The 27,092-nt window shown below is 37.0% G+C and overlaps 1 long non-coding RNA gene across 1 annotated transcript in view; it reads right to left on the reverse strand.

The window, feature by feature from the left end:
* LOC111547131 overlaps positions 1–27,092 on the reverse strand; it is a 75,119-nt gene that overhangs the window by 31,066 nt on the left and 16,961 nt on the right. The window contains exon 4 of the long non-coding RNA XR_002733042.2: positions 19,205–19,374. This is a non-coding gene — a long non-coding RNA (uncharacterized LOC111547131). The remainder of the gene's footprint in view (positions 1–19,204; positions 19,375–27,092) is intronic.

The following is a 27,092-nucleotide window of genomic DNA, read 5'->3' on the forward strand; positions in this document are numbered from 1 at the left end:
CACTCCTACTCCTCTAAGCCAAGGAGGCCTAGTGTGAAGCCAGAACACGTAGCCTTTCTCAGAAAGAACAAGGAGTTCCTGACCTGAGTAGTCAATGAAGACTGAGTACTGAACTCCTACCCCTACCTGGTAATAATGAGGTAACATTCTGCCAGCCCACTTTCCCTGCTAGAGTGGTATCAGAGAAAGCCAACTAAAACAGAAAGTTTAAATAAGATTCAGAGTTTTGTAACATAACTTCAAAAATCCCCATTTCAATAGTAAATCACTTGTCATGCCAAGAACTAGGAAGATCTCAAACTGAATGAAAAAAGACGATATCAACTCCTAGATGACAAGAGAGTTTAGAATTATCTGGAAAATATTGTAAATAAGCCACTAAAGATGTTTCAATGAGCAATTACAAACATGCCTGAAATAAATTTTAAAAAAATAGAAAGTTTCAGCAAATAGAAAGTCTTATTAAAGAAATAGAAGACATATCAAAGGAACATAGAAGAAGAATCAAAGGGAAATTTTAGAACAAAAAATATAACTGGTATAAAAATGAAAAAGCAGAATAGAGAAGACAAAGCAAAGAATTAGTAAACATGAAGACACAGCAATAGAAATTACCCAATCTGAACAACAGAGTTAAAAGCATACTGGGAAAAAGAAAAATGAACATAGCCTTAGAAACCTAAGGAACTATAACAAAAGATCTAACTTTTATGTTAATAGAGTACCAGAAGGAGAGGATAAAGAGGTACTTAAAGAAATAAGACTGAAAACTTCCCAAGTTTTACAAAAGACATAAACTTACAGATTCTAGAAACTGAGTGAATGTGATAAACCTAAAGAAATCTATAACAAGACATATCACAATCAAACTTCTAAAAATTGAAGCAAATAATCTTGAAAGCAATGAGAAAAATAATGACACTTTACCCCATATTACCAGGTATAAACAATTCAAATAACAGTGGATTTCTCATTATAAATCATGGAAACAGAAAGAAGTGGCACAACATTTTTCAAGTTATGAAAGCAAACAATCATCAACTCAGGATTCAGCAAAAATATCCTTCAGGAATGAAAGAATAATAAAGACATTCTCAGATGAAAGAATATCAAGAGAACTTGTTTCCAGCTGACTTACCCTTAAAAAATGGCTAATGAAAATGTTCTAAACAAAAAGAAAATGACAAAAGAAGGAATCTTGGAACATCAGAAAAGAAGAAAGAATAATACAAGAAAGATAAGCAAAAATATGGGTAAATACAATAGATTTCATTCTCTTTTTGAGTTTTCTAAATTATGTTTGATGGTTGAATTAAAAAGTTACAATACTGTATAATGTGGTTTTAAATGCAGGTAGAGTAAATATTTAAGGTAATATAATATAAATGGGGGATATGTAAAAGGATATAAAGGGAGATAAATTTCTACATTTCACTCTAACTGGTAAAATAACACCACCAGTAGACCATGATAAGTTATGTATATGTAGTGTAATACCTAGAGCAACCAATACAAAAATAAAAATTTTCATTTTAAAACACTGTAGATAAATAAAAATGGAATTCTAAAAAATGTTAAGTAACCTACAGAAAGGAAGGAAAAAAACAGAGAAATTAAAAGGAGAGGACAAACAAGAAAAATAAAACAAAATAGTATACTTATGCTCCCAAATGACTATAATTACATTGAATGTAAATGGTCTAAACACACCAGTTAAAAGACAGATATCAGCAGAGTGGATTAAAAACATAACCCAAATATATGCTTTCACAAGAAACTCATTTCAAATATAATAATATAGGTAGATTGTAAGTGAAGAATAGAAAAAGATATATCATGTAGACATTAGTGAAAAACAATCAGTGGTAGCTATATTAATATCAGATAAGGTCAACTTCAGAACAAAGAAAATTACCAGATAGAGCAGAACAACATAAATGAAAAAATGTCAATTCATCAAGAAGACTTAGCAATCCTAGATGATTATGCACTCTACAACAAAGCTACAAAATATGTGAAGAAAAAACTGATAGATCAGAAAGAAGAAACAGGCAAATTCATGATTATAGTTGTGGAGAACACAACACCCTTCTCAATAATGGAGAGAAAAACTGGACAGAAAATCAGCAAAGATATAGAAGAACTCAACACCAGCATTGACTGACAGTATCTAATCAACATTTATAGAACATTCCATAAGACAACAACAAAATACCCATTCTTTCCAAGTGCCCATGGAACTTGATACCAAAATAGATGATATCCTGAGCCACAAAACAAGCTTCAACAATTTGAAAATAGTTGAAATTATATGGAATATGTTCTCTGACCACAATGGAATCAAACTAGAAATAAACAATGGAAAGGTAACAGGAAAATCTTCAAACACTTGAAAACTAAACAATGCATTTCTAAATAATCAGTGAGTCAATGGGGAAGTCACAAAGGCATTTTTTATTTTTTATTTTATTTTATTTTTATTTTTATTTATGCGTTTATTTGAGACAGGGTCTCTTTCTTTATCACTCAGGCTGGAGTGCAGTGGTGCGATCTTGGCTCAATACAAACTTCGCCTCCCAGTTCAAGGGATTCTCCTGCCTTAACCTCCCAAGTAGCTGGGATTACAGGTGCCTGCCACCATGCCTGGCTAATTTTTGCATTTTTAGTAGAGACAGCGTTTCACCATGTTGGCCAGGCTGGTCTCAAACTCCTGGCCTCCCAGTGATCCACTTGCCTCGGCCTCCCAAAGTGCTGGGATTACAAGTGTGAGCCACTGTGCCTGGCCACAAAGAAAATTTTTTAAAAAATAAGCTGAGCAGAATGAAAATGACAAAACAACATATCAAAATGTGTATGACACAGCTAAAGCAGTGCTAAAAAATTTTAAGCACTAAGTGCATACATTATGAAACAGAAAAAGCCTAAAATCAATAATTGAATCTCTTGAGAGCTTAGAAAGAAAGCAAAATAAAACCAAAGCAACCAGAAGGAAATAATAAAGATAAAAGCAGAAATCAATAAAATCAAAAGTAGTAAAACAATGGAGAACAACTATTTTGATTCTTCCTTTGAGTGAGATCATGTGGTATTTGTCTTTCTGTTTGGCTTTTTTCACTTAACATAATGTCCTCCAGTATCATCCATGTTGTTGCACATGACAGAATTTCATTCATTTTTGTAGCTGAATGATATTCCATTTTGTATATATACTACATTTTCTTAATCCATTCATCCATTAATGGACACTTAAGTTGATTCCATGTCTTGGCTATTGTGAATAGTGCTGTCATAAATATGGGAGTGCAGGTAAATCTTTGACATACTGATTTCAATTCCTTTGGACATATATCCAATAGTAGAATTGCTGGATTGTATGGTAGTTCTATTTGTAATTTTTTGAGGAATCTGCATAGTATTTTTCACAACAGTGGTACTAATTTACATTTCTACCAGCAGTGTATAAGTTTCCTTTTCTCCACATGGTGGTTACCAGAGGCTGGGGCTGCTACAGGGAAGGGGAGAATGGGAAGATATTTGTCAAAGCATACATAATTACAGTTAGGAGAATTAAGTTCAAGAGATCTGTTGTACAGCAAGGTGACTACAGTTAGTGATGATATAGTGAACTCTTGAAAAAGTAAAGAGAGTAGATATTATGTGCTCTTACCACAAAAAAAAAAAGATACTCGTGAGGTAATACATTTGTTAATTAGTGAGATTTAACCATCTAATAATGTGTCTGTACTTCAAAATATCATATTGTACATAATAAAAATGTACAATGTTATCTGTCAATTTAAAAATGTAATAATAAAAAGAAAACAATAAAGAAAATGATGAAATTGGAAGTGAAAAAACAATAGAGGAAAACAATGAAACAAAGAGCAGAGTCCTTAGAAAGATCAATCAAACCTCTGGCTAGACTGAAAAAGAAAAAGGAAACATGAATTATTAATATATTTGTTTAAATGTTAATATCATGAATGAAATAGGGATATCACTATAGACTTTGCAGACATGAAAAAGACAGTAAGAGAATAATTTGTACAACTCTACACATATAAACTCCACAGCTTAGATGAAATAAAAGAATTCCTTGAAAAACAAACTATCACAACTCACCCAACATGAAAGAGATACTTTGAATAGACCTATAACCATTAAGGAAATTGAATTTGTTATTCAACAACTTACAAAAAAGAAACAAGCCTAGATGCTTTCACTGGAGAATTCCAACCAACATTGAAAGAATTAATGCCAAGTATACATTTCCTCTTACCTCTTCCAGAATATAGAAGAGAAACACCTCCTAATTCATTTATGAAGCTAGTATTACCCTGATGCAAAAGCAGACAGACAGTACAAAGAAAGAAAACTACAGACCAATAACCTTCATGAATACAGATGCAAAGATCCTTAATAAATATCAGCAAATAGAATTCAGGCATACATACATATGTATGTGTATCCACAAAGAATTATAAACCATACCAAGGGGTTTTTATTGTTGCTTAGTTGATTTAGTATTTGAAAATCAATCAATGTAATTCACCAATTAATAGGCTAAAAATTAATTATATGATTATATCAATCAGTGCAGAAAAAAATTTGACAAAATTCAATACTCATATATGATTTTTAAAACTCTCAGAGTGCTGGATGTGGTGGCTCACACCTGTAATTCCAGCACTTTGTGAGGCTGAGGTGGAGGGATTGCTTGACGCCAGAGTTCAAGACCAGCCTAGGCAACATAGTGAGACTTGTCTCTACAAAACATTTTTTAAAAATTAGCTGGGCATGGTGGCATGCTCCTGTAGTCCCAGCTACTTGGAAGGCTGAGGTGGGAAGATTGCTTGATCCCAGGGTTTGAGGCTGCAGTGAACTATGATCACACCACTGCACACCAGCCCGTGTGACAGTTTTTGTTTGTTTATTTGTTTAAGAGACAAACAAAAGAATATATACTTGATTTATGTGAGCTTACATAATAAAAACTCTCAGAGATATAGGAACAGCAGAGAACTCCCTCAATTTGATCAAGATCATCTACCAAAAAAACTATAGATCTCATTATACTCAATGGCGAATGCTTTCCCACTAGGATCAGGAACAAGTCAAGGATGTCTGTTGTCACCCTTCTTATTCAACATAGTGCTAGAAGTCCTAGCAAGTGCAGTAAAACAAGAAAGTAAAAAGCATACAAATCACAAAGAAAGAAATAAAATTGTCACTATTTGCAGATTACATAATTATCTAAATAGAAAATGCCAAGGAGTCTACAAAAATACTCCTACAACTAGTAGCTGAATTCATCAAGGTCACAGGATAAGCTTACATAAATCAATTATATTTTTATATATTAGCAATTGTCACATGGACACCAATAGTAAAAGTACAATACCATTTATGATTCCTCAAAAAATTGAAATATTTAGGTGTAACCATCACAAAACAGGTACAGGAATTTAATGCTGAAAACTACAAAACTGCTGAAAAAAAATGAAACCCCTAAATAAATGAGAGACACACCATGATCGTGGATTGGAAGACTCAGCATAGTAAGGATATCAATTTTCACTGATTTGATAGACAAATTTAATCCATTTGCTACCAAAATATCAGCAGATTTTTGTAAATATAGATGAGACTATTCTAAAACTTATATTAAAAAAACGAAAGAATTAGAGGAATTAAAATTATTTTGAAAAAAAGAATTAAGTGGGAATCTATCCAATTTCAAGGTGTATTATATAGCTTCATTATGAAGTCTGTGTTACTGGTGGACAGAGAGACACACATAGATCAATGAGAGAGGATAGAGCCCAGGAATAGACGCGCACAAGTAAGTCCAACTGAGTTTTTTTTTTTTTTTTTCTTTTGAGAAAGGGTCTCACTCTGTCACCCATGCTGGAGTGCAGTGGTGCAATCCCAGCTCACTGCAACCTCCGCCTCCTGGGTTCAAGCAATTTTTGTGCCTTAGCTACTGAATAGCTGGGATTACAGGTGAGTGCCACCATGCCCAGCTAATTTTGTATTTTTAGTAGAAATGGGGTTTTGCCATGTTGGCCAGGCTGGTCTCTAACTTCTGGACTCCAGTGATCAGCCTGCCTCAGCCTCCCAAAATACTGGGATTACAGGCATAATCCACCGTGCCCATCCTCCAACTGATTTTTGACAAAGGTACAAATGCAATTCAGTGGAAGAAAGATAGCCTTTAAAAAATGTTGCTAGAGTAACTGGACATTCATTTTAAAAAGCAAATCTCAACCCAAACCTCAGACCTTATCCAAAAATTAACTTAAAATGGTATAGGGACATAAATGTAAAATATAAAAGTATAAAACTTTTAGAAATAACAGGGGAAAATGTTTGAGATTTAGAGATAGGCAAAGAGTTCTTAGACTTGACAAGAAAAACATGATCCATAAAAGGAAAAATTGACACATTGGACTTTATCAAAATTGAAAACATTTGCTGTGTGAAAGATTCTATTAAAAAGATATAAGGACAAGGAGTAATGTATACAATATATAAAGAACTCTCAAAACTGAACAGTTAAAATATCCAGAAAGTCAGGTACTGCATGTTTTCATTTATAAGTGGTAGCTAAATAATGTGTACAAATGAACAGAAAGGGAAGAATAATAGACACCGAAGACTCGGAAGAGGAGGAGGGCGGGGGAGGGGAGATGGGGGCGAGGAATGATAAATTACTTAATAGGTACAATATATATTATTTGGGTGATAGTTACACTAAAAGCTCAAACTTCACCACTACGCAATATATCCATGTATTAAAACTGCACTCGAACCCCTTAAATTTATAGAAATAAAAAATTAATTACTTAAAAATACATAACTAAAAAAAAATTTAAATCCAATTATAAAATGGACAAAATAAATTTTACCAAGGATAATATACAGATATCAAAAAAGCATATACAAAGATGCTTAACGTCATTAGATATTAGGAAAATGCAAATTAAAACCACAGTACATAATACTACACACCTACGAGAATGGCTAAATTTTTTAAAAAATTTAAAAAATTAGTGAAAACACCAAATTATGGTGAGAATGGGAAAAAAACTATCACTCCTACATTGCTGGTGGGAATATAAAATGATACACCTACTCTGGAAAATATTCTTTTAAAACTAAACATGTGAAGGTACCAAGAACATACATTGGGAAAGAACAATAAATGGGGCTTGGAAACTGGATATTAATATGCAGAAGGAGAAAATTAAACCCCTATCTCATATTATATACAAAAATCAGATCTAAATTGATTAGAAACTTAAATGTAAGACCTGAAACTATGAACCCACTATAAGATAACATTAGGGAAATGATCTAAGACATTGATTTGTGCAAAGATTTTTTGAGTAAGACCGCAAAAGCACAGACAACTAAGCAAAAAATGGGCAAATGGGATCACAGCAGAGGAAACAATCAACAAAATGAAGAGACAATCCACAGCATGGGAGAAAATATTTGCCAACTACCTATCTGACATGGGATTAATAACCAGAATATATAAGGAGCTCAGACAACTCAACAGAAAAAATCCAAGTTGAAAATGGGTGAAAGATATAAATAGACATTTCTCAAAAGACATAGAAATGGTCAACAAGTATATTACAAAATGTTCATCAACATCACCAATCATCAGAGAAATGCACATCAAAACTATGAGATATTATCTCAGTCCAGTTAAAATGACTTTTATAAAAAAGGCAATAATGGATGCTAGCGCAGATGGGGAGAAAGTGGAACCCTCCAACACTGTTGGTGGGAGTGTAAATTAGCACAGTCACTATGGAGAACAGTATGGAGGCTTCTCAAACAACTAAAAATATAACTATCCAATGATCCAGCATTCCTACTGCTAGGTATAGGATTCATATAAAAGGAAATCAGTATATTGAAGAAGTCTCCGCACTCCCATGTTTATTGCAGCACTATTCACAGTAGCCAGGATAAGGAATCAACCTAGGTATCCATCGATGGATAAATGGACAAAGAAAATGTGGTACATATATACAATAGAAAATTATTCAGCCACAAAAAAGGATGAAATTCTGTTATTTGCAACAATATGGTTGGAACTGTAAGGCATTATGTTAAGTGAAATAAGCCAGGCGCAGAAAGACAAATATCACATGTTCTCATATGTGGGAGCTAAATGTATTGATCTCATGAAGATACAGGGTAGAATGATCATTACCAGAGACTGGGAAGGATACCAGAGTTGGGGAAAGGGGGATAAAGAGGGAATGGTTAATGGGTACAAAAATATAGCTAGAAGAAATCAGATATAATGTTTGGTAGCACAATAAGGTGATCATAGTTAACAGTAATTATTGTATATTTCACAATAGCAGAGTGGAACTGGAATGTCCCTAACACAAAGAAATGATAAATGTTCAAGAAATGTTCAAGATGATGATATCCCAATTACCCTGATTTGATCATTACACATTTAATGCTTATATCAAAATATTACTTCTACCCTATAAATATGTGCAACTATTATGTATCCATAAAAATTAAAAATTAGAAAAAAAAAACCTAAACATGCAACTATACAGTGACCCAGCAATTGCACTCCTGGGCATTTATCCCAGAAAATAACAATCTATATTCACATAAAAAGCTGTACACAAATATTTATAGCAGCTTTATTTATAAGAGTCAAAAATTGGAGGGCCGTGCGCAGTGTGTGGATCTCCTGAGCTCAGGAGTTAGAAACCAGGTTGGGCAACATGGTGAAACCTCGTTTCTACAAAAAAAGCATATATATAAAAATTGGCCAAGCGTGGCGGTGCACACCTGTAGTCCCAACTACTCAGGAGGTTGAGGTAGAAGGATGGCTTGAGCCCCATAGGCGGAGGTTGCAGTGAGTTGAGATTGCGCCACTGCACTCCAGCCTAGACAACAGAGTGAGACCTTGTCTCAAAAACAAACAAGCAAACAAACAAACACCTGGAAACAATTTAGATGTCCTTCAATCCTTCAATGGGTGAATGTTTAAAAATCTGTGACATAGGCCAAGCGTGGTGGCTCACGCCTATAATCTTGGCACTTTGGGAGGCCAAGGCAGGCAGATCACCTGAAGTCGGGAGTTCAAGGCCAGCCTGACCAACATGGAGAAACACCTTCTCTACTAAAAATACAAAATTAGCCAGGTGTGGTGGTGCATGCCTCTAATCCCAGCTACTCAGGAGGCTGAGGAAGGAGAATCACTTGAACCCAAAAGGGAGGTTGTGGTGAGCCGAGATCGTACCATTGCACTCCAGCCTGGGCAACAAGAGCAAAATTCTGTCTCCAAAAAAAGAAAAAAATCTCTGACATACCCACACCATGAAATACTCCTCAACAATAAAAAGGAATGCATTCTTGATACATGCAGAAACCTAGATGAATCTTCAGAGAATTATGCTTAATGAAAAAATAAATCCTGAAAAGTTACATATATACAATTACATTTATGTAACATTCTTGAAATGACAAAAATTGTAGAAATTGAAACAAATCAGAGGTTCCCAGGGACTAAGGAGAGAGTCAAGGTAGGAGTAAAATGTGTGCAGCTATAAATGGGGAACACAGGGATTCTTGTGGTGTTGGAATTGTTCTGTATCTTGACTGTATTAATGTGAATATCCTAGTTGTGATATTATACTATAATTTTGCGAAATGTTACCATTAGAGGAAACTGGGTAAATTTTACATGGGATTTCTGGTTGTTTTTCTTTTCTTTTTTGTTTTGTTTTGTTTGTTTTTTACAACTGCAAGTGAATCTCAAAGGAGACTTTTAGAAAACTATTAAATTACCCAGCCTTAGTTTACTATTTATTTGTAAAATGGAGGAAATAATAGCTGTACTATGTCCTGGAATTGGGCAGCTAAAGTTGGAAAATGCTAAATAACTTGGACATAGTGCTACTACTTGGATTTATAGACTTCTGGATCACAGAGTTGTCAGTAATTTTCTATTTCATTGGTATCCACATTATTTTTTTTCTGGACCACAGGTTGGACACTGAGGAGACTGGTGGGAAGCAGAGCAAAAGGTGCTTCTCATACCTTCTTCTCTTTCCAGCATCCAACCACACTTCCATCTCCTCTCAGTCTTGCTTTCATCTGTTTTCAATATTATAATTCTGAGGGATTTTGTAGAAGAGAAGAGGCTTTTACTTACATTTTGAAACCAACTCATCTAGTCCCAATCTTTTACTTTACTGATAGGAGATAGAAACCAGAGAGGTTTAATGATTACTCGACACTGAGGTAGTTGATGGTGAAGCTGAGAACAGAACAAGGACTATTGACCCTCACTCCAGTGTTTTTTCCACTAAATCATGGTGACTTGTATTTTGATTGCTTTCTCAATATTTTTTTCAATGATCAAACAGCTTCTTAAGCAGTTAGTAATTTATGAAAGCAACACCATTTATTGTTGTCTAGAGACATAATTTTATGCAGTAATTCTTAAGCATATGGGTAGAATGTTTAAGTATTTTGGTAGTCGTGGTCTGGGATATTGTTCAAGGAGTGCCTTAAACCTAGGTACATTGTTTATTGTACATATCGGAAAAGCTTATTGGTGCCACCTAGTGGTTTGAGTGACAGGTATCAATAGCAATTAAGAAGACATTTCAAATGCCCCACCCTGCTTTTGTTTATGCTCTATCAGTGGATATACTAAAAGTCATCGCCAACTACCTCAGCTACTTTTTTTCTATAATATTTTAGGTGAAAAATGCTTTTCAGAATACAAACAAGAAGTTTTGGGTTAGTTGTAAAGTTTTCTTCTGCTAATTAAAAATTTTCTTCTTAATAGAGCAAATTATTTAGATAAATTATTTTCAAACTCAAATTACCTGCTAATTACAGTTCATTCTTAAATCAGAAAAACGGACACTTAGCACAGATCCTTAGGATTCCTGTAAAATGAATAGCTGGGTTCAGTAGGTACTCAGAAGTACTACATTTTTTTTTAAATTCTGTGATTCGGATTTTTTACTAAATCAGGTATTTTTCTGTGTTAAAAAAAATCTTGTGACCATATAAAGACTATTGTCACAAGAGCTACAATTAGAATTAAGTGCACGATTTAATCATTAGAAGGTTTTAACCATGTGAAGTTTTCTAATAAGCATATATTTCTTTCAATGAAAACTTATACTGAACAGATACAACCTTTGTCCTAACATCAAAGCAGTTATTTGCAGACCAAACCCATAAGTACAACTGTCGAATACCTAAAACATTTAGTGACATCTTTATTCTCACCATACAATTTTTTTTCTCTTATAAGGGATCATGAAAGGAGTGAATCATAAAATAATTTGTTTGCTCAAGGTGTTATTAACTTTAGAAATTGCTGGTCTTGGCCGGGCGCGGTGGCTCAAGCCTGTAATCCCAGCACTTTGGGAGGCCGAGACGGGTGGATCACGAGGTCAGGAGATCGAGACCATCCTGGCTAACACGGTGAAACCCCGTCTCTACTAAAAAATACAAAAATTAGCCGGGCGAGATGGCGGGCGCCTGTAGTCCCAGCTACTTGGGAGGCTGAGGCAGGAGAATGGCGTGAACCCGGGAGGCGGAGCCTGCAGTGAGCCGAGAGCACGCCACTGCACTCCAGCCTGGGCGACAGATCGAGACTCCGTCTCAAAAAAAAAAAAAAAAAAAAAAAAAAAAGAAATTGCTGGTCTTCTGGGCTGGCCCACTTATCAAAGCCATTTTCAGAACAATTATGACAATGATGACTAAATACTCAAGTAGACAAAAGATGTTTGGTGGACAAGGAAAAGGAATGTTGTTAACTAGTCTGTGAAAGGAACCTGAATAAACCTAAGAATTGCAGGGTACAAAGGTGGCCGCTGAGAGGAATGGGACCAGTGACAGGAAGAGAACAGAAAACTGTTTTAAGAAAAAAATGGCCAGGAGTGATGGCTCACACCTGTAATCCCGGCACTTTAGGAGGCTGAGGTGGGCAGATCACTTGAGGTCAGAAGTTTGAGATGAGCCTGGCCAACATGGTGAAACCCCAACTCTACTAAAAATTCAAAAACTAGCTGGGCATGGTGGCGGGTGCCTGTCATCCTAGCTACTCGGGAGATGGAGGCAGGAGAATCTCTTGAGCCTGGGAGGCAGAGGTTGCAGTGAGCCGAGAGGTTGCAGTGAGCCAACCTGGGTGACAGAGCAAGACTGACTCAAAAAAAGAAAAAAGAAAAACATGAGGTATCACCATCAGAAAACAGAAAAAGCTCTGAGATAATACTTAACAGGGCTGAAAAAGTTTAACTAATGGGAGGAATTTAGAAAACATATTTAAGTGCCCATTTAAAACTTTCAACCTGTGCAAATTATGCTTTCAGGTGTTTAAGACTTTTTTTTCTATTTTCTTTTTTTTTTTTTTTTTTTTTTTGTGAGACAGAGTCTCACTCTGTAGCCCAGGCTCTGGAGTGCAGTGGCGTGATCACAGCTCACTGCAGCCTTGACCTCCTGTGCTTAAGCCATCCTCCCACATCAGCCTCCTTAGTACGTTGAACCACAGACACATACCATCACAGCCAGCTAATTTTTCTATTTTTTTGTAGGGATGGGGTTTCGCCATGTTGCCTGGGCTGGTGTCCAGTTCCTGGGCTCAAGCAATCCTCTTGCTTCAACCTCCCAAAGTGGCCTGAGCCTCTGTGCCTGGCTAGATTAATTTTAATAATTGAGAAATCTTAAACCATCGACTAGGTTTATATTTTCAGACTAACAATTCAAAAGATTTACTAAGAAAACATAATGCAAATGTAGTCCACTTTCAAGGGCAAGGATCAGACATGAAGTTTGTGGGAGCAGTCATCACTCATGTCAGAAAATACTCCTTAAAGAAAATCTGCACATTGGAACACCCTCAGAATTCTTTAGTTCAGCGGTTTAGATTGAATGTTGAAGACGTACAAGAAAACAGCAGGTTTTGAAGGAAAAGTACATGAGAACTTTGGTGTTGACTTGAAATTACATGAAGTAGAATGGGCATTAAGTAAGATATTGTTCAGCTCCTGGCTTCATTGCTCATGTCTTAAGCTCATGAATTCAATTTCTTTCTCTTAACTGAGTCAACTGGAAATCAGACTGCCTCTTATGGTTGTTGTGAGGATTAAATCATATACTGTGCATAAAGTGCTTATCAATGCTTGGAACATAGTAAGGTATCAAGAAATTTTAATTTCTTTTTTTCTTTATGACTAAAAATACCAGATAATATTTAGGAAAGCAATTAGCAAAGCCTTCAAAGTTCTTTCCCATAGTTTTCTGGTTTCACTGGTTGCATAGACTTGCAATGGCAAAAAGTCACAAGTTTTTAACAACACTCACATAAAATTTTTAATACCCAAAAAATTTATTATCATACATAATTATAACAAGTAGATTTTGTGCCTAGTGATACCTATTTTTAAATTTTTGAATACAAGTTGGAAAACTAACATGTTCCATTTTGACTTGAGGTTGCAAATTTCTTAGTCTGGAGCCAACGTGGAACTTCTTAAAGAATAAGGCAATAATAAGCATGTAGGCTACAAAAAGAACACTTCTATTTTTAGTATCAGTATCAAATGCATGTGAAATATTGGTGATTTCTTTTTTCTTTTTAGATGGAGTCTTGCTCTGTCGCCCAGGCTGCAGTGCAGTGGCGTGATCTCGGTTCACTGCAACCTCCGCCTCCCAGGTTCAAGCAATTCTCCTGCCTCAGCCTCCCAAGTAGCTGGGACTACAGGTGCACACCACCATACCCAGCTAATTTTTGTATTTTTAGTAGAGAGAGGGTTTCACCATGTTGGCCAGGATGGTCTCAATCTCCTGACCTCGTAATCCGCCTGCCTCGGCCTCCCAAAGTGCTGGGATTACAGGCTTGAGCCACTGCACCTGGCCTTGAAATCTTGTTTAACATGTCCCTTATTAAGCTACTAAATGTATTTTGTGGTCCTTGTATTTTGTGGTCCTTATATTTTCCAAGTAAGTCTTTTAAAAAATTGGCTGGGTGCAGTGGCTTATGCCTGTAATCCCAGCACTTTGTGAGGTTGAGGCAGTGGATCACTTGACGTCAGGAATTCAAGACCAGCCTGGCCAACATGGTGAAACCCCATCCCTACTAACAATACAAAATTAGCCAGGCGTGGTGGTGCATGCCTGTAACCCCAGCTACTTGGGAGGCTGAGGCATGAGAATCACTTGAACCCAGAAGGCGGAGGTTGCAGTGAGCCAAGATCATGCCACTGCACTCCAGCCTGGGAGACAGAGCCAGACTCTGTCTCAATTAAAAACAAAACAACAAAAACAAAAAACACAAACATTAAGCCCATCAATACTGTTCTTTGCTTTCTGTGAATTTATGTTATCTCTTGATATATATCTAACATTATTCTGTTTAGTTATTCAGTCATTCGCTCAGTTTTGAGTGTGCCTCACAATACAGAGGAGTTTGGATTGCCTGTATCCCTGTGCACACATTCCAGCCAAGGCTGCAGGAAAAACACTTAGAAGGACATTTCTTTGTTCGGGGCAGTCATCTAAACTCATCTTCAGCACAGTTATAGTCCTCCTGCTATACTCCTCTCCCTTCCTATCTCAGGGGAAGAAGCATAAGAAGTAGGGATAGGAGCTTCTAAATGTTGCTCCAATCTCCCAAATTCAGATGTGAAGGAAAGAGGGCATGTGTAAGGATGTGCCCCACAGTGACAGCCACTGGCCTGCGCAAGGAGTCCCTGAAGGTGTGAGAATGGAAAGAGTGTTTTCACGTCTATGATTTTAAGTTGCTGGCACCCATTCTCCTCTGCTCCTGCTCATCATTTCCTCATTTATGACTCTGACATTCTAGTTTACTTGCCCGAGAATTTGGCTGCAGTAACTCTTTCTTCCACCTACCAGCTTTTTAGCCATCAACCTCCCTAGCTTGGTAAGGAGGGGAGGACTAAAAAGGCTATAAGATCAACTTTAACTCTGTAATTCTATAGAATTCACTAAAGTTTTGTATTAAATTTTATAAATGATAAAGTGCTTCATTAACCTTACTATTATCATAATTTTTGTCAGATTCCATCAGTATCTTGTTCTATATTGCTGGACTAGTTTTGCTGCCTGTTATACATATTGTTCTTTTGTACTTAAAATGACCTCTATAATGGATTTAATTTGTACAAGGATAAAGGGGAAAATATAACTCATTTCAGGGCCTTAGACAAAAATAAGATGTGCTGACTTATGGTCTTGTGGGAGGAACTGATTGATGCACTCGAAGCCAATTATAACCACTATGGCAGAGGCACAAAGTAGTACCATGAGAATCCAAAGAAAACCCAGCTTCACAAAAGGGGTGCCATGTTAGCTGGCTTTTGACAGCTGCATTGGAAACAAGGTAGCTTATAGGTAAGGGCATGGAAAGTTAGAGGCCTGCTCTGAGAGTGAAATATGGATGGAGCATAGAGGGGGGGAAATCAAAGTGTGACTAATTTTAAGAAACAGACCTGGCACAGTGCCTGGCTTATAAGAGATGTCCAGTTGATGTTGAAGGAAAAGACAGATTATGTCACTCTTCTGCTCAAAATCTTCCCACCACATTTGGAATAAAACCCTAGGACCGTACCCTGATTCATGAGCCCCTATAATCCCTGCCCCCTTCCCCTCTCACCTTATGTCTTACTATTCTTCACCCTGGTTAGTTCTGCTCTGGCTCACTGTCTGGTGGAATCCATTTCTGCCTCAGAATGTGCATCTGCAGTTCCCTCTGCTAATCCCATTCTCCTTTCAGATATACACACAGCTCCACCTCTCACCTCCCTCAGGTCCCTGGTCAAATATCTTCTCCATAGAGATGTCTTTTTTCCTGTCCAACCTACCTGGAATAGCCACCTTCTGTTATATACTAAATGTTTATGTCCCCCCGCCCCTAAATTCATATGTTGAAATCCTACCCACCCCTCAATGTGATAGTAGTAGGACGTAGGGGCTTTGGTAGGTGGTTGGGTCATGAGGATAGAGCCTTCATGAATGGGATTCATGCTTTTATAAAAGAGAATCTGAAGGGCTCCTGCATCAGTGGTTGTCCAGGAAACAGGCTCTCACCAGACCCTGAATTTGCTAGTGCCTTGATCTTGGGCTTCCCGGCCAAGAACTGTGAGAAATAAATTTCTGTTGCTTATAAGCCACCCAGTAGCTATAGCAATTTGTTACAGCAGTCTGAACTGACTAACACATCCTTATACCCAGTTACTACCCCTTTCCTCTACTTTGATTTGTTTTTTTGTTTTTTGGTTTTTTTTTGAAATGGAGTCTACCTCTGTCAGCCAGGCTGGAGTACAGTGGCTGGATCTCAGCTCACTGCAACCTCTGCCTCCTAGGTTCAAGCGATTCTCCTGCCTCAGTCTCTGGAGTAGCTCAGATGACAGGCATGCTCCACCAAGCCTAATTTTTTTTTTTTTTTTTTTTTTTTTTTTTAGACGGAGTTTCACTCTTGTTGCCCAGGCTGGAGTGCAATGGCATGATCTTGACTCACTGTAACCTCTGCCTTCTGGGTTCAAACGATTCTCCTGCCTCAGCCTCCCAAGGTGCTGGGATCACAGGCGTGAGCCACCGTGCCTGACTTACTTTGATTTTTTAATAGCACTTTTCACTGCCCAATATTGCATCCTTTATTGATTTGTCAATATTCTATCTCATTCACTAGGCTATATGTTAAATCATCAATCATAGGGATTTCACTTAGCTTACCATTGTTATCTCCAGTGCCTTGTACACAGCAGGTCTCAATAAATTATTTGGAAAAGGAAAGGAGAGAGCAAGGGGCTAGTTGGTGGGCTTTGCACACAATGTCAAATTATTCTGAAGGACACTGTCTTCCAGTCACACCTCTTTACTCATTTCTCAGCTTACAAATAAACACTTCATGCATCCTTACCATCTTTTGCTTGATTCAGTGGGACTATATTAAGGACTTAGCATGTAGATAGTATACTATTATGCATGAAGTAGAAACAAAAGAAATAAGTAGATATTCTTTAAGTCAACAAACAGTTGTTGAGTACATCTTACTGCCAGGTGCTAGTCTAGGTACTGGGAATATAGCGATGAATAAGACAGATATACTGTCACGGAGCTTATAGTTCAACAGGGAGAGTTACAATGAAGCATGATGAGCATATTACATAAGGGAAAAGAGTAGCTACTCTAGTAGATGAAAGTTTATTAGAGGAAAGGTTGTTCAAACTCAGGCCTAAGAGATGAGCTGGCCAAACAGAAGAGAAAGGATGAAGAATATTTCAGAACAAGGAAACAGAATGTGCAAAAGGAAGTGTGAGGAAATCAGAGAAGTTGTATATGGCTGAAAGCTTAAGTTCTCAGTCTTCCAGATGCTTACAATCTAGGTGGGGAGATAAGACATGGACATGTGAAACAGTTACATAAGAGTCCAAGTAACATGGATGGAACTGAAGATCATTTTCTTAAGTGAAATAAGCCAGGTACAAAAAGACAAATATTGCATGTTCTCATTTATATGTGGCAGCTAAAAAATTGGATGAGATGGAGGTAGAAAGTGGAAAGAGAGATAACAGAGACTGGGAAGGATGAGAAGGGTTGGGGAGGAGGATGAAGGGATGTGTGTTAAAGGGTACAAACATACGGTAAGACAGAAGGAATAAATTTAATGTTTGATAGCAAAGTGACTATAATCAACAAAAATGTATTGAACTCGGCTAACGAACACCCCTAAATATCCTGACTTGATCACTATGTATTACATACATGTAACAAAATTTCACATGTACCCCATAAATTTGAACAAATAATAAATAAATATGGGCTGGGCACAGTGGCTCACGCCTGTAATCCCAGCACTTTGGGAGGCTGAGGTAGAAGGATTGCTTAAGTCTAGGAGTCTAAGACCAGCCTCACAAAACTCCATCTCTACAAAAAAAATACAAAAATTAGCCGGGTGTGATGGTGCACCTGTAGTCCCAGCTACTTAGGAGGGTGAGACAGGGGAATCACTTGAGCCCAGGAGGCAGAGGTTGCAGTGAGCCAAGATCGCACACCTCTGCACTCCAGCCTGGGTGACAGAGTGAAACCCCATCTCAAAAAAATAAAAATAAGTAAATATGAATGCAAGTATCTGTAAGGAAAAGATCACCGGTTATAGTACTGAGTGAAACAGATTGTGAGTCCTGTAGAAGAGAAAAGAGAGGACAGTGTGGGCTGAAGGTGCCTACATGTCCACAAGAAGCAGATAAGATGCAGGCAGAACATGGAAAAGGTGTCTGGAATGTGGCTAGATAAACAGAGGTAAGAAGCCTTCTAATCAGGAGAATCGGTATTTTGGAGAATAAGATGGGCTAGGACGGCTTAGAGTGTTAACACGGGAATGGAGGGAATAATAAAGTTTGGTAGCAAGGGTACAAAAGGCAGCCCTTGAAGATAAGCCTGAAGAATTTAGACTTTCTCTTGAGGATTATTAGGAGAGTGAAAGTAAAATGTCTGTGAATAACTGACTCCGTAACAAATACTTATTGAGTACTTATTATATGCCAGGTATTACACAGTGCCAGTATAGCAGTGAATAAAACACATCCCTGCCTTCATGGAGGTTATAAAGAAAACACATTAGATGATAAAGATATGTAGGATAAACTGGGCAGGAAGATATGCCCTTACCAAGAGAAAGGGATGCACATGGAATTCATTTACAAAATAGGAAAAAAAGGAATTGGACAATGAATGAATACGGAGAACAAAGGCAAGACAAGAGTTTTGGGTCTTTACTTTGCTTTACTTTCCTACCTGCCATTCTGTTTATCCTCACAATTGAGAAATTAGTCTGAAGTTAAGACTTTTAAATAATTGAGTGTTGACTGACACCTATTTACTAGGTTATTAAAATTTTGGATTTTTACAAACAGCTTATAACAGTCTAAATTACTTAAAACACAGATTCTCTCAGTCTCTCTGTTGTCTTACATGGGTGGTTTACCTAAACCAGTCAGGAACTGTATGTAATAAGTAATTTACAATAATGGTTGAAATAGAAACAGTGTATTGCACATAATAGGCATTCAGTAAGTGTCTGTAAATGAATGAACAGTTTTCTAATTATGTACTTTAATAAGTTAGGGCAGAATCAGGGTTTTCTGATAAGAATGTTTTTCTTACTTACCTGAGTTCTAATATATTTCCCTGAGTGTGTAGAGATAAAAGAAGGGTGGGTGAGTAACATACTGCAGTCAGAAGAGGAATCTCCCATAATCTCCAGTTCGTCTTATCTATGCCAGAGGCCACCATTTAGTAGAAAACAACGGAATGTGATAGTCATCCAGTACGTGTATCCTAGGGGGAAAAAGTATCTGAGATCCTCTGCCTTAAAAATCATCCTCAAATGTCATCATTCTACAAATTAGTTGTTTTCCTTTTTCCATATCCCTTTCTGATTTGCTGTAATGCATACATATTAGTTGCATATGTATAGTATATTCATTTTTATTTAATATTAAGCTGGAAATTTAAAATGAAATATTAAAGGTCATCTACGGCAGATTCTTCTACTATATAAGGTAATCTGGTAGGTTTATAACCCAGGCATTCAGCAATGAGTTGCGGCTAATTAGCTTTGTATATGGTAGAGTTTCCTTGCTGCTTCTTCTTTTTTTTTTTTTTTTTTCTTTTTTTTTTTTTGAGATGGAGTCTTACTCTGTTGTCTAGGCTGGAGTGCAGTGGTATGATCTCAGCTCACTGCAACCTCTGCATCCTGGGTTCAAGCAACTGTCTGCCTCAGCCTCCAGAGGAGCTGGGGTTACAGGTGCCCACCACCACATCCGGCTATTTTTAATTTTTGTATTTTTAGTAGAGATAGGGTTTCACCATCTTGGCCAGGCTGGTCTTGAACTCCTGACCTTGTGATCCACCTGCCTCAGCCTCCCAAAGTGCTGGGATTACAGGTGTGAACCACTGCGCCCAGCCAGTTTCCTTGTTTCTTTAAACTTCACCCCTGCAAAACCATCCTCCCCCACCCAAAAGATAACCCAAAGATGACTCATGTTCACATACAAACACACCTTTTACTTTAATTTACACACTTTCTACCCTCTGGGCTGCCTTCACTGCAGCCCAGAGGGCAGAAAGTGTATAAGTTAATTTTCAATGCAGATTTCATTCATTGAGAAAAGTTTAATGAATATAAAAAATCTCTAGCTGTGGTGGCTAATGCTTGTAATCTCAACACTTTGGGAAGCTGAGGTAGGCAGATTGCCTGAGTCCAGGAGTTCAAGACTGGCCTGGGCAACATGGTGAAACCCCATCTCTACCAAAAATACTAAAGTTAGCCAGGCATGGTTGTGCATGCCTGCAGTCTCAGCTACTTGGGAGGCTGAGGCAGGAGCATCATCTGAGCCTGGGATGTGGAGATGCAGTGAGCTGATATCACACCATTCCACTCCAGCTTAGGTGACAGAGAGAGACTCTGTCTCCAAAACAAACAAACAAACAACCCCAAAACCAATTACATTACAGAAAATTTGGAATATAAAGAAAAAACTATTACCTATAAAGCTAATCATTAATATAAAAGATTGACTAAAAGTCTATTTGTTTTAGCCCTTTTGTAAAGCTAGCTTTTAAATTATAAAAGTAATAAAGTAATACAGAAGTTTTGTTTTCAGTAATGGCACAATAGCTTATATTGGACTGTTTTCCACAGATAACGATTTTGGACCCTGGACAAAATTTTTTAAAAAACCAAAACACTGGAAAGTTACCAAACGTAGTCACAAACTGAAAAAGACTCCACTGCTGGTACTGTGGTTTGAATATGTCCCCCAGCTTTCATGCATTGGAAACTTAATCCCCTAATTTATATATTGATAGTATTTGAAGGTGAGGCCTTTGGGAGCTAATTAGGATTAAAGTCATCAGGATGGGGCCCCTGTGATGAGAGAAGAGGAAGGAAGACCTAGGCTGGCATGCTCCTGCCCTCTCACCATGTGATACCCTCTGCCATGTTATGACACGGCATGAGGTCACAGCCAGATGTGGCTGCCTGATCTTGAATTTCCCAGCCTCTAAAACGATGAGTTAAATCAACCTCTTTTCTTTATAAATTACCTAGTCTCAGGTTGTTATAGCAACAGAAAAATGGACTAATACACCTGGAAAGGAGGGAACACCACTTAGTAAAATCCATGTTTAAACAGATTAATCCCCAAGGGCATTTTCCAATTAGTGACGTGGAAGCTAGAACTCAAGCTGAAGTCTGATTGGCTTTAAGTATGAGATGTCAGAGTTTGGGGCTGCCAGAACAGCTGGCAAATGAGGAGGAAAGTTCTGAAAATGAGAGCCATGAAGATGGGATTTCCAAACCTGTGTATTAATTTTCCATCAAATCCTTGGATGATCTCTGAATTGCACATGCATGGTCTCAAAAAATGTCCATTGTAAAGTAATAGCTTTAAAATGCTCAGCAGAGGCCAGGCGCAGTGGCTCATGTTTATAATCCCAGCACTTTGGGAGGCTGAGGTGGGTGGATTACCTGAGGTCAGAAGTTCAAGATCAGCCTGGCCAACATGGTGAAACCCTGTCTCTACTAAAAATACAAAAAATTAGCTGGGTATGGTGGCATGTGCCTGTAATCCCACCTACTTGGGAGGCTGAGGCAAGAGAATCGCTTGAACCCAGGAGGCAGAGGTTGCATTGAGCTGAGATCACGCCATTGCACTCTAGCCTGGGCGACAAGAGCGACTCTGTCTCAAAAACAAACAAACAAAAATGCTGAGCAGAGATTTTAGTTGTTGCTCACCATAAGAGAGACAGATTTTGGAGTTTGAAGGCTACAAAGTCAAAAAGGGGCTTGGTAAACTTGAGAAGGGCTACACCTTGGAGTAAAGACTCTTTCCCAGTTCTAAGGATTTACTCTAAAACGAAGGATAAAATTGAAATAGATACATCTTAAAATTATGAAAGCCAAGCTTACACAAGTTCAAAGTCATTAGCCAAAAACTTGGCTGCCTGCTAGAATGAAAATCAGCATTCTTCAGAGGAAGATAATGTTTTATCTACAATGTCTAGTATAAAAAAATTAAATATGTAATGAAAGAGGAAAATGTGACTCAAGATCAAGAGAAAGAGTAGTCAACATAAATAAATCCTGACATGACCTACGTTAGCAAAAATTTTAAAGCAGTTATAAATATTTTCAAAGACTTAAAGGAAAATGTAGCCATAGTGAGTGAACAGGTGAAGGAATCACAGGAGATACATTATACTATTAAAAAAAGAACTAAAATGAAATTCTAGAACTGAAAAGTATAATATCTGAAATTTAAAAAAATCTCTGGATGGGCCTACCACCAGAGTGAAGGTGGTAAAAGGGTCAGTGAATGTGAAGAGAAATCAACAGAAAATGTCTAATCTGAAGGACAGAAAAGAACAGGATGAAGAAAAAATGAACAGAGCCTTAGTGAGCATTTGGACAATGTGCATGCAGTTGAAATCTAAGGAGAGGAGAGAAATAATGTAATGGGGAAGAAGGAAAATTTGAAAAAAGTAATGACTGAAATTTTCTCAAATTTGGTGAAAATGTCAACTGAAAATCCAAAAATCTCAGTGAATTCCTAGCAGCAAAAAGACAAAGAAAACCACACTATGTACTACCAAAAATAAAGAGATGGTCTTAAAACAATGAAAGGAAAAAAATTACATATAGAAAAAAATTAATTATAACTGAATTCTCATCAAAAACAATGGAGACCAGAAGACAGTGGTATGACAAGTTTGAAAGGCTGAATACAAAAAGGGATACAGAAAGGGAATACAAAAAGATGTCGAAGGCAAATGACATGGTATGACAATTTGGATCTACAGGAGCAAAAGGTAAACACAAAAGACCATCTATATTAGTTTCTTGTTCCTGCTGTAACAAATTACTACAAAATTAGTGGCTGAAAACAAGAGAAATTCATCTTATGACTCTGGAGGTCAGAATTCTGAAATGGGTCTTACTTGGGCTAAAATTAAGGGGTTAGCAGAGCAGTGTTACTTCTGGAGGCTTTAGGGAGAAATAAATGTCTTTGCTTTTTCCAGCTTTTAGAGGCCACCTGCATTCCTTGCTCATAGTCTCATTTCTCTATCTTCAAAGCCACCAATGGCTTTGAAGTCAGGCCCTTTTCATGTTACCATTTCTATTCGTCCTCTACTGTATCCTTCTTTTCATTTTAAGGATCCTTATGATTACATTGAGACCTTCTGGATAATTCAGAATGTCCTCCCTATCCTAACATCAGTTGATTAGCAAGTGTAATTCTATCTGCTGTCTTAATTTCCCTTTACCATATGACCTAATATATTGAGAAATTCTAGAGATTAGGACATGGACTTCTCATTGCAGGGGGACGGCATTATTCTGCCTACTACACCAACTTTTTTCCTCTTAATTTCTTAAGTATAACTGTTATTGCACAAATCAAAACATGGTATTTTGGCATTAGTGAATAAGTAGATATAAAATGTATGATAGCAATAGCACAAGGGGTGAAGGGTGGTAAATAGGATAAACTGCTATAAGTTTACATGAAGTGGTATCATATTAACTTGTAGTAGACTATATTAGGGATGCATATTATCATCCCTAGAGCAAAGTTTCTTAAATAGAGTTCTATGGAACCTAGGTTTCTGCAAGATGTTGCTAGTTTTGAATTAACTCTTGAATTACCTTCTCTAATCTTTTATTTCACGCCACACACTGACTTACATTAGTGAACAAGCTCTGTCAGTGAAATAGCAAATAGGAAGGAAGTTTTCCTTCTAAAGAAGGAATTTTTATTTGTTAAGATTTACTTGCGCCCTGGCCACTCCACTGCTGTTATAAATGTTGAAAACATAAATTATGTAGGCTAGAAGTAAATTGCATTGTGAAAATTTTGGCATTTTTTTTTTTTGTGATTTACACACTTAGTTATCATATCCTTTTGTTAAGTATTTTATTAATGTTTTATAAAAATGCCTGATGATCTAGTATGGTAACTTTTGAAGAAGAGGTGTGAGAAGGATGAGACGTATTTTAGGCCAACACTTATTTAAAATTCTAATATGTTAGTAATGAATAATTATAATCTTCAGAATCATTTCATTACACTAGTGCAACAAAGGACACAAAGTCTGTCTTTACAATAATGCTCTTTATCAATAGGTTTTACATGGACTAGGAATCCAAGTTTTCCTATTCCATTGTATATCATTGGCATTCACTGATTTCTAAATGTAACAGTAGTTCCACCAAAAATGAAAAGACACTTACAAATTACTTCCATTTCACGACTAGAGGTGCTGATTACTTTATATGGCAAGTTCAGCCTCAAAACATAATGAAACTTTTACTTTTTTAAAAAAGTCACATTCTGTGAAAAGTCTCAGGAAGCAAGTTATTTAATAAGAGAACTTATTGCTCAGAAAAGGAAAAGTCACACATCTGTTGAGAACAGAATAATGCATTATTCAAAATTGTAGTGAGTTAAATGCTAGAATAAGATGCAGCATAAGAAATTGAAAAGTTCCATTTTCAAATAGTACAATAAGTTGACATATTGATAATATGTCTCATGATGGTAAAGAAATGTTCTATAACAAATCAAAAATTAATAGCTTCTCCATCTAGGTTTATGAGGCAACATATTTCACTAATATACATCATACTGTACCATTTGTAAGATTTGTAATTAATGGTAAAATTTTAAACTTTTTTTTCTGCTGCAAAGAGTTGTCTGCAATAAGCAAAGGCCAAGATACATTTAATGTTTTGTCCTCATAACTGGAAACAAATGGCCAGTCTTAAAGAAACTCTATTGGTATCTGTACTAATGATGCCCCATCAATGTTTGGCTGCAGCCTTTTGTTAAAACAAAAACAAAAAACAAAAAACAAAAAAAACAAAAAAAAGAAAAAAGGAAAGAAAATCCTGTTTTTGATGTCACAGTACTCTGTTTTCTTTACAGATAGATGCTAGTGTCAAAAACTCTTAGAGATGAACGTGGTGGCTCATGCCTGTAATCCCAGCAGTTTGGGAGGCTGAGGCGGGCAGATCACGAGGTCAGGAGATCAAGACCATCCTGGACAATATGATGAAACCCCGTCTCTACTAAAAATGCAAAAATTAACCAGCTGTGGTGGTGTGCGCCTGTAGTCCCAGCTACTTGGGAGGCTGAGGCAGGAGAATCGCTTGAACCTGGGAGGCGGAGGTTGCAGTGAGCAGAGATCACGCCACTGCACTCTGGCCTGGTGACAAAAAAAAAAAAAAAAAAAAAAAAAAGAAATTTGAAAATTCATATGATGCTACCAAAAAATGGTTAACTGAAACAAAGATCAAGTCACTCAAGAATGTTTTTAAAAACTGCATGAAATTCTGGACAATCAGTAAGTAAATCGCTTGCTACATACAGAGATCCAGGGGCTTAGTAGTGGAAGAGTTCTCAATAGAGTGCTTGAACTTAAAACCTTGCAGGAGGTTTTTCTTGTTTGTTTTTGAGACAGGGTCTTACTCTGTCGCCTAGTGTAGCATGCAGTGGCACAATCTTATCTCACTGCAACCTCTACTTCCCAAGCTCAAGCAATCCTCCAGCCTCAGCCTCCTAATAGCTGGGACTACAGGCATGAGCCACCAAGCCCAAATTTTTTTTTTTTTTTTTTTTTTTTTTTTTTTTTTTTTAGATGGGGCTTTATCATGTTGCTCAGGTAGGTCTTGAACTCCTGAGCTCAAAGTGATCTGCCTGACTCAGCCTCCTAAAGTACTGGGATTACAGACATGAGCCACTGCACTGGGCCACACGAGTACTGTCAAGAAAATAAAGTGCCAGAGTTTGCTCAGTGCTTTGAAATGCAGAACAGCTGCAGAAATGAATCTGCTTAGCAGACACCTTTTATCGCATAAACAGTTGACCAAATCTCTACAAGACCTTGTAAAAAGGTTTTCATTTCAATTGACAAAATTCTTAGACTTTCAAGGGAATTGAATCTTTGTGAAAATCATGTTGCAGAAGGAAATTTTGAAATGTTTTCACTACTGCTTGATTATGCAAGTGAGGCGGGATATCACTAAGTAGGCTTTTTATTGAAACCACCTGGAAGAACTTCAGTATACAGCTAAACAGTATTCTCCCTCCCTTCTAATACAGGAGGAGGGTCACTTTAAGATCTGCTCAGGTTGAGAACTTTGAGCTGCAGTCTGATTGTACACTCAAGATGAGAGCTACTGATATGCCTCTAGACAACTTCTGGCTTTCTATTTAAAAAAAAAAAAAAAGAGAGAGAGAGAATATCCTGTCATTCATAGAAAAATAATGAATATCTGGCCAGGAGCAGTGGCTTGTGCCTGTAATCCCAGCACTTTGGGAGGCTGAGATGGGTGGATCACCTGAGGTCAGGAGTTCAAGACCAGGCTGAGCAACATGGTGAAACACTATCTCTACTAAAAATACAAAAAAATTAGCCAGGTGTGGTGGCATGTGCCTGTAGTCCCAGCTACTCAGGAGGCTGAGACAGGAGAATCACTTGAACCCGGGAGGCAGAGGTTGCAGTGAGACAAGATTGCATCACTGCACTCAAAAAAAAAAAAAAAAAAAAAAAAAAGAATATCTTGCTGGAGTTTTCAGTTCCTTATATGTGTGAATAGGCTTATTTTAGGTGAAAATGAAATCTGTGTACTTATCCCAACCTATACCCAGAATTGAGTACCCATTAAAGCACATTATAACCAATATAGGCATAGTCTAACAATGACATGCTTTCAATTCTTCCCTTCAATCTTCTGTGCTATTGTTGTTATACAGTTATATTTAAATATGTTATACTGTCAATGTGTTGTTCCTATTTTTTATTTAGCCATTTATTTTAAGAGCTATTAAGTATGAAAAAAGTCCTTTATATTTACCTATATCTTAACCATTTCCACAAAGCTTCTCTTCTTTGTGTAGTTCTAAATTAGTTTGATATCCTATTCCTTCTGCCTAACTTCCTTTAACATTTTTTTGTAGCATAAATCTGCTGCTATTGAGTTTCCCATTTTT

Source organism: Piliocolobus tephrosceles, chromosome 10, assembly GCF_002776525.5.
Source record: "Piliocolobus tephrosceles isolate RC106 chromosome 10, ASM277652v3, whole genome shotgun sequence".
Taxonomy (NCBI): Eukaryota; Metazoa; Chordata; class Mammalia; order Primates; family Cercopithecidae; genus Piliocolobus; species Piliocolobus tephrosceles.